Source organism: Tachypleus tridentatus, chromosome 8 (genome assembly GCF_004210375.1).
Source record: "Tachypleus tridentatus isolate NWPU-2018 chromosome 8, ASM421037v1, whole genome shotgun sequence".
NCBI classification, from domain to species: Eukaryota; Metazoa; Arthropoda; class Merostomata; order Xiphosura; family Limulidae; genus Tachypleus; species Tachypleus tridentatus.
This window is the reverse complement of record NC_134832.1, coordinates 85684668-85695825: the sequence shown is the minus strand read 5'-3', so window position 1 is coordinate 85695825 and position 11158 is coordinate 85684668.

Below are 11158 nucleotides of genomic sequence, written 5' to 3'. Positions count from 1 at the left end.
AACCCAAAACTATTTAATAAATTATTTTTAACAGAATAGCACGAAACAGTAAAAGTTTTAGAAAAAAAGTAGAGCTTTCATTGTAATTAATAACTCAACACTAGAGCTCCGTTTATATAAAAATTATTAGTTTTATCAAACATAGAAAACAATAAGAAATTACCTAGAAAAATTAAGGTTATATTACTTATATCTAAAACAGTCAACATCAATAAATTTGATGTTGGATTGTTAAAAACGAAATTCCTTTTTTTTTTTACATATAATTTTTATCTTCTTTAAGTCAGCGGTAAGTTTAAAGAATTACTACGCTAAAATCAGGGGTTCTGTTCTCCGTGATGGATAGAACGCAGATAGTTCATTGAATAGCTTTGCACTAAAACGATAAAATCATATTATTTTGAATCAACTTGTCCATATACCAAGTTTTTTTGCTGATGTGTTGGGTATGTTTTCCCACGGATTTAAAAATATTCTAAATACGGAAATTGTATTAAAATATTTTAATGAAAATTATAGAAATTTATAACCTTTAAAGAACTAAAGGTTAATTATTCTATAATTTTTTTTTTGTTTTCTTAACGTTTTAGCCTTCTCGTTTAATTACATTAAACACTATTAATACCAGAAAAAACAAACAGGTTTACAGAAGCTTTGTGGAAGTGAAAGGTTAAAGACCAAAGTGCTTGTCAGTAAGAAGCAGTAACCTACTTACCTAATACAAAATCCATATTACTTACTGTGTCAATGAGATGGCTTTGTTTAAATTGGTTTGTGCTGTTAAGATGTCTAGTCTACATGGTCTTCTAATAATTCGGGAAAGACTCAGTGTTTAACGTGTCGGGCTACGTATCGTAGAGTAAAAAAATTGAGACGAGATGCCATAATTTCAGCTGTGAGCGCATTATAAAAGTAACAGTCAATCCACCTTTTCGTTTCACAGAGTCATACAAAGCTCTCTTAACGGTGGTACTGCTAGCTCTCTACTACCATCACTTTAAAATTAAGGTCAGGTATACCTGTGTATCAGGGGCCTATAACTTGTCCTTTTGTCACGCGCCATAAGAGACTATTAGGTAGAAAACTCACGTTCCAAAATATTTATTTATTACTAAATTTTGGTTGGTTTGTTAAAGCGTTATGTTGTGTTTCGTAGTTTATAATAATGCACAATCACTTCACATTTCTCTAATTAGTTATTCTTATTCTTAAGTTTTCAAAAATATATTTTATTATTATCATTATCCTGCTGGTTACTATTTATGTTCAATTACTTTAGGTATTGCGTAATTACAGTATTTTCTTTGGCTAACCTTTGCTTTTTGTATTTTATTACTTTCAGTTGTTATATTTTTTCGAAAAGACAAATAATCGTGTAATCCGCTCTTTATATCCATGGCCATAGTAAAAACAAAAGTGAAATTAAAGAGATTTTTTTTTTAGAAATGACTTTTGGTGAAATTGATTTTCTCTCTCGATGAGAAATAAGTTAATAAACTTTTCTATAATTTAATGAAAATGAACATAAACAAGAGCTAACATATATATATATATATAGAGAGAGAGAGTCGTTGGTAGGAGAAGGAAGCTGTGAATTTGGATAAATTCTAAATTCGTTTTTCAGCAAATTGATGTGTTATATTTGAAAAACTAATTTCTATTCCACATATTTTTATCCCAATTTTTGGTTTTAATGCGGATTAAACGTTTTCAGTAGTAATAACTGTGGACGCTATAAATAACATATCGTAAGTTACAAAACGTTATCTTGTAGTTAATGCACTGTCCTAAAAACGAGAAATCCTTTCTTTTTTCTCACTGTTTATTTCTATAGTAACTAAAAATAATTCACTGGATACCTGTTTTTGTTTATATTCAACATGAAGTATTTTTCTTGGGGAATCAATATTATATTTCCCAAGGCCTGTTAATGTCTCAGCAAAAGTATATATAAGCGTGTTTTGATATTTTATCTTTTTTCTCATATTTGTTTACATTACTTTTATGAGTAAAAGCTGATTATAAAATATATTACATTGAAGGACTTTAATCAAACGAGAAATTAAAAAAATATATTTTTATCATGTGAAAATAAAAGCTTTCAAAATCAAAGTGACATTCATTGAAGTACACAAATTCAAGTCAAAACGATTAAACTTGTCTTTCAAATTAGGACTAACAGCACAATAAATACCTGGATAAAAAGGTGTTTAACACTGGGGTAGCTGCTTAGCCGATTTCCGAATTACTGAAAAAATATCCAAATGAAATTATTTAATTTAGCAAAGAAACATGTCGCCATATGTATATATTATATTAAAAGTTTCAATCAACGTTAAACTAATTAATCCAACATTTTTCAGTGTAAATCTAAATAACTACGAAAATGTTGAATTTTATCAACACTTTTATGATGTAATTTTCAGCTTCGGTAAAAATATATAATTTTTTCTGTTCTGAGCCATCAGTATTCTGGGGAGAAACCTCATAGAACAAACTAACGTATTTTTAAAGTAGGTGGAAAGTTTGTTTCCTTTCGTAGTTTTAATGATGTTTAAGGAAATAAAAATATGTGTACATTTTGTATGAACTAATGATATATGTGGTTGCTATTCGAAAGAAAATCTAACGTGGTAGCAGGACCAAAATATAATGAATATGACTTCTAAGTATGAAACACAACTTCAGCAGCACAGAGCTGCCTCTCATTGTTATGTTTACATGCAGTCATTTTAAACAGAGGAATTTGCATTGTTATTTTTTGTTCTTATTGTTTTAGCGTAAAAGGTACACAAGGATTATTTTTTCCTTGTCCACTGCGAGGAATTTATCCCCAGATCGTAATGTAGTAATTATGTAAACTTGTCGCTGACCAGACTGGGGAATGTAGAATTAACAATAGTACTTATCCATTTCAAGTATTTTATACAAAATCGTGCTGAAACATTATGTTCAGATATGTGTAGAGTACGGTTTCGTAACAAGTCTTTTTTTTTTGTCAGATGGATATGATAAAATGATGAGCGTATCCATATATTGAGCGAAACGTCCATTGTTTGTGCTTTGATATTTCGTTGAAAACATTCTGAATTTTCAGCTTATGAACGAATTAAAAAGAGGCAACTAATCCTACTACTAGATTATGAGCAATTTTGCAGGCGGTCAGCGTTTCTAAGTTACAAACTATATAGCTTATATTACGTATAAAGTAATTTGGTATCGCAATGATTTATATTTGTCTCTTTCTGTTGATTCTATAGAATAAGCTATTAAAAAACCATGGTAGAAATTGAAAACTGCAATTTATAGCGATGTACTTTACACTCACTTCTTCAACTAAAATACAAAATTACAGCATCTCAATTCACTTGATAAAGCTCTAATACTTAATTAATTTGAAAAAATGAAGATTTTCAATGACAAAATATATACAACATAAGCTGTTGTTAAGATAAAATTTTCTTATACGTTAAATCTTGTAGATCATGTAAAGTAGAAAACTAAACATCTAAATTATAACTAGCTCTTATCAGTTTATTTTAAAATTGAAATTAAAAATATCATTAATAGCGTTATATCGTTAACTATGAATTCCATAATTTGTAAGTACTTGTGGAATCAACGTTTACCAGGATGTGTTTTTCTTATAGCAAAACTACATCAGGCTATCTGCTGAACCCACTGAAGGGAATTGAAACCCTGATTATAGTGTTGTAAATCCGTAGACTTACCGCTATATTAGCGGGTGTCTACTAAGATGTGTTATATTTTATTCCAGGCAGTTTTATAATAACAAACGTTAATGTTTCATGATAATCACACTGAAATATGTTGCATTTTGACACATTAGTTTGGTTTGGTTTGAATTTCGCGCAAAGCTACACGAGGGCCATCTGCATTAGCCGTCCATAATTTAGCAGTGTAAGACTAGAAGCAAGGCGGTTAGTCATCGCCACCCACCGTTAACTCTTGAGCTATTCTTTTACCAACGAATATTGGGATTGATCGTACCATTATAGCGCCCCTACAGCTGAAAGAGCGAGCATGTTTGGTGTGAAGAGGATTCCAACACACGACTCTCAGATTACGACACGAGTGCCTTAACCCACCTGGCCATGCCGGACCAACACATTAGCGGGTATGTTACAAAATAATACTCATCCTCAAATAAAGTATGATTTATTTTTATATACAAATGCTTGAAGCACTAGGACTTTACCAAAATAACCTAAGTTGTTAAGGGTCAGCTGTGTTTTGTAATAAATATGACCTTTCTTAAGATCTCTTGGAAATCTTGCCTTTTTTCTTCGATTTACATCGTAATAAAAAATAAATTCCATCAACTGTACGATTATATTACTTGAATAATTTATTTAACTTATAATTTTCCAGAACTGCTTCATTTACATTTTATCATGCAGCTGTAAACTTTAATTAAATGATAAACGTAAGTTTTTCTTTTCTTCCAGCTTGGTGAACAAGGACAATGTAATGGAGTCTTTAGACTCGACTTACGTTAGAAAGTTGAAGAATGCAATGAGAGACCCATTGACTTTCCAAACTGGATTCCACGTAACGTCTCTCATTAGACCATTAAACGTGAACTTAAATGAAACAGTTTGACTCGTTTTTTTATAACTCAACCAGTTAGTATCATGAATCCGCGTCGTTGAGTCACATTAGTTATCTTTAAAACCTTATCTACCGATTGCGAATAAATACTTTTTTTTTATCTGTATACATCTCGAACAGTGGGAGAGCAATACTCTCGTACCTTTAAAAGTAGTTACGTTCCTTTTGACTCTGTGTTGCCAAACCACCTTAGTACTTAGAAATTAAATATCTTGAAAACAGTTCATCGGCCCCTAGCGACAATATCGACATTCGTGGTAAGGTGCGCGTATGAAATGGTAATTTTCTATTAGTTTTTTGTTGTTACGCAGTTTAACAGTTCATTGGAAATTTTGTATATGTTTCAATTTGAAGAAGTTATTATGATCCTGATACAGGTTTAAAAGCATAGTCATTGTTCAGTAGAGTAAGACTGTGAAACTACCTCTTTCCTGTCGCAAAGAAAACTGACAAACTTAAAATTATAATCACTCGCGCCTTGTGTTGACGTAGCATATGTGTGTGTTATCAGTTAAAAATAAATAAATAAGCAAATTATCTAATATATGTATAGCGATAGTTTTGTTCTCAACCTACTTTCTATTCTTTATGACTTTATTTATACCTTTATTTTGTATTTAACAATTTTAATAATAATCGGGTGCAGCATGGCCGTATTGGTTTATGGCGCTGGTCCAAATCCACGTTCTACTAAACATGCTTGTCCTTTCATTAGTTGACCTCTTATTTTTTCTTAAAAATATGTTTTACTTAATGTTCTTTTATTAATATATATGTATAACTTAATTTCCCGAAATTATTCGGATAAACAGGAGAATTCTGACTCTTTATATTAATAATACAAAGAACTAATAACAATCTGTTTCTCAGCGATTAGTGTATTTTAACGCAGTTGTGAGTTCGCGACACGGTAGAATATAAATAGAGGTGTTTGTCGGTCTTTAATGAGGAGAAGAACTAGTGCAGCGAAATTACTAAAGTGTAGAATCAGAAAGAGCAAAGTTTGATAATAAAGTGCTCCGCAACCACACCTAAATTAATCTGAAACAAGTAACACCTATCATCTAAAAAGTAAAGGCTCAGTTATCAAAGATAACTGCCATCCCAAAGACTCATTACGACAAAGGTTGATATATCCCCTGGTGCTACTGACAAGCAAATAAGCATGGATTTTAAGCTATATAGCAAAGATTTATAAACTTCCTGCTGCATCTTAAGTCAAAGGAATTTTTTTTGTAAAAACAGGTTGGCCTCAGAAACTAGGATCACAGTGATCTCATTTGACAACACACCTGTTAAGCCTAATTGGTCCTGTTAATGTCGTTATATAAACTAAGTACATTTACAGTGAAAGATCTCGCAAACTTGTGGTCTGAGATTCATCTTTTCATTAACATTATCCATGGTGAACGATGTAGTTATAATGGCAATAGTGAACGAAGAACGTCATTCTTACATACTCCAATGACCTAGTAGAATAATAACTATGCCATTATCGCTATTATAGATAAATACTTTTAACATTTTATTTTACGAACGTTGTTCATGAAAAAAAACTACAACTAACAATGTGTTTTTTACTTGCTACATAGCAGTGCCATAATTATGCGTTTTATATATTCAAAATGGACAGGAACGGTCTTGTCGTTAGTGAACTGAATCTTAGAATTCCGTTTTGAGATGCAAGTGTGTTATAAAAGTAAAGGTCAAATCCAAGTATTCGATTATAGTAGCCTAATAATTGACAATGGATACTGTGAACTAGCTGCTGTCTCTCTGGTCGACAGCTCTACAGTAGGATCGGTTATGCTTGAACTAGAAAAATCTCTTTTCTGGTCTTTAGCCTGTTGTGTGCATAAAATACAAATAGTAATAATAATAATATATTATTGAAGGATGAGTAACTTGATTTATTGTTTCATTCTAATTCTTTGAATTTCCTTTAATTTCCCCCAGTGACACAGCGGTATGTATGTGAACTCACACCGTTAGAAACCATATTTCGATACCCGTCGTGGGCAGAGCACTGATAGATCATTGTGTAGCTTTACGCTTAATTCCAAACAAAGAAACAAACTTTTTATTTTAAGACAAACAATCCAGTTTTACAACTTAAACTATTTTTTCCGTGGAATTGTTAAAAAAAAAACACAAAAAAAACATTTAACGCATAACCAGTATTGTAATTATGAATGGGACATATGTGTCTCTAATTCACTACAAATGGAGAACAGCGTTACGTACTTCACATGAGTTGTAAGTGTATTACAGTTTTGCTTTTGTCGTCTAAAGCAATTTTATTTATTTATTGATATACTGTGCACATGGTGCTCGTGCAATTTTCACTTTTGTAACATGATAAGAAGAGACTTTGTATTCAACCTATAAATGATCATCTCTTTATTTTCTGAATAGCCGCAAGTTCCTTTCTGACTAATGTTTGGTCAAGAGATCTGGTAGGATCAGGTTCATACACACTGAATTTCTACCTCCCTCCTTGTTTGTTGTTTGATTGTTTGGTTCTGTTTGATGAAACCTGCACATTTCTCCACTATATTTGATAGCTATGAAAATCTGTTTTTACAATACGTAATTACTGTATTAGCAACAACCAGTGCAAGTGCTTAACGTTGAACATAAACAGCAACAAATAACATTGTAATTGATAATTTCAAATTAAACACCACATATGGGCTGAACGACCTGATCAGAATCCTCTAATGTTCAAACATAGCAAACCGTAATTTGGAACTGATGATCACAGAGAGGATAAGGTAACCAGTCATTGTTGCCCTTCTTCTGTACGGCTACATTTATCCAAATATCAATATTATGACATACCTACAACTAGGAAGCGTGTTAAACGGTTTATTGCTTTTGTATCCTTAGACCTTCCAAACCGTAGTTTGGCCACAATTAACTTTAATTATCGGTCATCATTCAAACTAAACACAGTCTTAAACAACCGTATATCTAACTCATAAATGTTTAAACAAATGTAAGCCAATAGCATAAGCACAGCCCCAAGAAAACCACTTCTTCAGCTTTTCGGTCTTGTTAGCTCACCATTCATACAAATAAACTGTGGACAGTTTACCCAAGTTACAAATAATCTTAGACGTCTAATTTAAATATTCTTTAATTCTTCTATGTTTGAACAAAAACAATAAAAATTGGTCCAGTTTCTCATGCCTGATTTTATAGGCTCAGTTTATTAGTTCGGATGTGAGTTCAGTCAAGCAGCCTAAAGCTGCAATGTTATCATAGAAGTTTTTGTATAGATATTTCTAAGATATTCAGATAATGACTTAAGACCAAAGAATTCAAAACTGTACTTCTTCATGCAAGATTAGCTTTGGAGTGAAACAAACAGACTCGTCCTTAGTTATTGAGTTATCTGATAACTAGGAAACTTAAATTTTGAATACACTTTATTATGTACATACAGGTAACATTTTAGTATATTCTTGTTAGTTATATAATGTCAAAGCGTATTGGATAATAAAGTTTTTGTGTTTCATAGACTAACATTTCTATACCCCAAGAAGGGGTATATTCAGACTATACAGATGAGGAATGGTTAGTAACATTTTTGGAAATATTTAACTTTTTAATACGGCGTCATTGTTTGGAAATTAGAATCACTTTGTCAACGTCCACATCAGTAACCTTTCTTCATACGTAACTCCTTTATAATTGCCTTGTTAAGCAAAACTGGCTCTTCAGGCGTTTCGTAAATAAGCAAAAAAACTCTCCTATCTGAGTATATAGGGAGAACCAAATGACCCCAGTTAGTTTTTGCTGTTGTTTCTAATGGCTGTATCTTTACGGATTTCGTGCAAAGATACACGAGGGCTATCTACGCTAGCCGTCCCTAATTTAGCAATATTAGACGACAGGAGAGATACTAGTCATCACCACCCACCGCCAACTCTTGGGCTACTCTTTTACCAGCGAATAGTGGGATTTTGTTTTGTGTATCTTATCGAAATGTCCTGTTTACTTATAAAGTAAGCAATAGATCGTACGCGTCTGTTTTATTTTATGCATTTCAAATAAATTTATTTTTAGTCATAGAATAACAGATTGCTTCTAGCTGCACTTTAGTTTTATGTACCTCAGTGGAATATCACGCTTTCTCATTAAACAGTCAGTTAATTTAACATGACATATTGTTTTTAGTGTCTTAGATGAATATTTTGTCCAGACATTATGTAATGGATTGATTGTACCCGTTACTTTGTTTTATGTTTGGTATCTTGCAATAGTATTCACTCCTGAAATTAGGGACGGCTAGCACAGATAGCCCTCGAGTAGCTTTGTGCGAAATTCAAAAAAACAAAACAAACAAAGCATAACTATTCAACCCGTTTGTTACGTCAACTCCAAATGAGTTCAGATGTAAAATATTTGTGTAATCAAAGTAGTTTAACTTGACTTCAGAGTAAGTATATCTGTTCAATCCGCAACTCTTACATAATAATATGATAAACCAACCCTGAAGACGAAGGGGTTTTTCAAACATGATAGGTATAAAGCAGTAGAAAATCACAAATGAAGATAAGGTTATAAGAAACTTTTTTAAAGTCGGTGATTATCACTTTGAGTATGAAGAAGTGGAATGTGTTTCATAGTACCAGGTCACTACTTAAATCAGGCCAGCATTCCAAATTAACCAGACAGATAGGAAATTATACTCTTCAAAAAAAGAAACGCAAAAGGGATATTTTTGTTATTTAAAAAAAATATATATGTAATAACGTTACAAGCTCAGAGTATGTGATGTTACACGTGTCAGATTGTCAGGCATTGATTGTCAGACCAAAATGACAAGAAAAGTTGTGCACTTTGAAAACGGAGAAAAACATCGGATTTTTCGCCAAAACGCATTCGTGTCCAATAAATTTGTTTGAGAGATCTGCATGTTCTGCAAGTGCAACATGTGCAAAATCCCAATAAAAGTGACGGGTTCTCGGTTTCCATAGCTAAGTGTTAAGCCACCGACACGCAATACAGTTACGCCAAGACTGACTGAAGCACAACGCAACAACGCCATTTGTCGATTGGAAGCAGGCGAATCTCGATCAGATGTTGCTAGAGCTGTGAATGTCCACCCAAGCACCATCACAAGGCTATGGAATCGTCACCAACAATATGGATCAACTTGTAACCGTCCACAATCTGGCAGACCTCGCTACATCCGGTTACGTCACTTCGGGATAGGACCACTACTGCGACGTCTACTGCCTCAACAATACCATGGCTGCGTAGGATTTCTGATCAGATCGTACGCAACCGTCGACGATTCTTAGGCTCCATGTGCAACCCATCATGGTGAACGTCAACGACGTTTTTCAACATGACAACGCCCGTCCTCACACAGCCCGACTCACCACTGTCTTCTTGAGACACCACAACATCAACGTTCTTCCATGGCCCTCCAGATCACCAGATTTAAGCCCCATCGAGCATCTTTGGGACGAGTTGGACCGACGGCTGCGATGGCGACAACCTCAACCGCAGACTCTACCTCAGCTTGCAGCAGCTATGCAGGCTGAGTGGACAGCCATTCCACAGGATGTGATTCGTCATCTCATCGCTTCCATGGGTAGGAGATGCCAAGCAGTTATTGATGCTCACGGGGGGCATACTCGTTATTGACGTTGAGTGACGCTAAACGTCAACTAGTGAGCGTGGACTTCGCCTTTGCAGATTTTGGATGTTCAGCAGTGAATGTGCAAAGTTTCACACATGTCATACAGAACTACCCGGAATAAACTTGTTAACAATATGTCTCAAATTTTGCCTTTTGCGTTTCTTTTTTTGAAGAGTATATATTACTGTTACTTTGAAATATTTTCAAAGTTCCATGTATGAGATGGGAGTCAGTGTTCATACATCGGCAATATCTCGGTCTCTGCACAAAGCTGGTCTGTATGGACGAGTAGCAGAAAAGAAGCCATTACTGAAAAAAAAATCACCTTAAATCTTTTATGGAGTTTGCGACAAAACGTAAATCATGTAAATTATGTAAACGTAAATCATGTAAATGATACTGCATAAATGCGGCACAAGGTTTTATAGTCAGAAGAGACACAAACTGAGTTTTTTGGTATAAATTCAGAGCGTTCCCTCTAGTGCAAACACAGTACATCACCCACTCAACATCATCTTAATTGATAAGCATGATGTTGGCAGCATCGTGTTATGGAAATGTTTCTAATCAGCAGGGACTGAGAAGCTTGTCAGGAATAAGAGAGATATGGATGGTGCAAAGTATTGGGGAATCATAAAGGAAAACCTGCTTCAGTCAGGAAAGAATCTAAAACTACTTTGAAAATTCACATTTCAGTAGGAAAATGACCCGAATCACGAGGTCAAAGTCACATTAGAGTGGTTTCAAAAGAAGAAAGTGAATGTCCTGGAGTGGCCCAATCAAAGTCCTGAGTTGAACCTAATAGAAAATTAATGGTGAGAACGAAAAATTGCAGTATATCAATGATCCACATCGAACTTATCACGATTA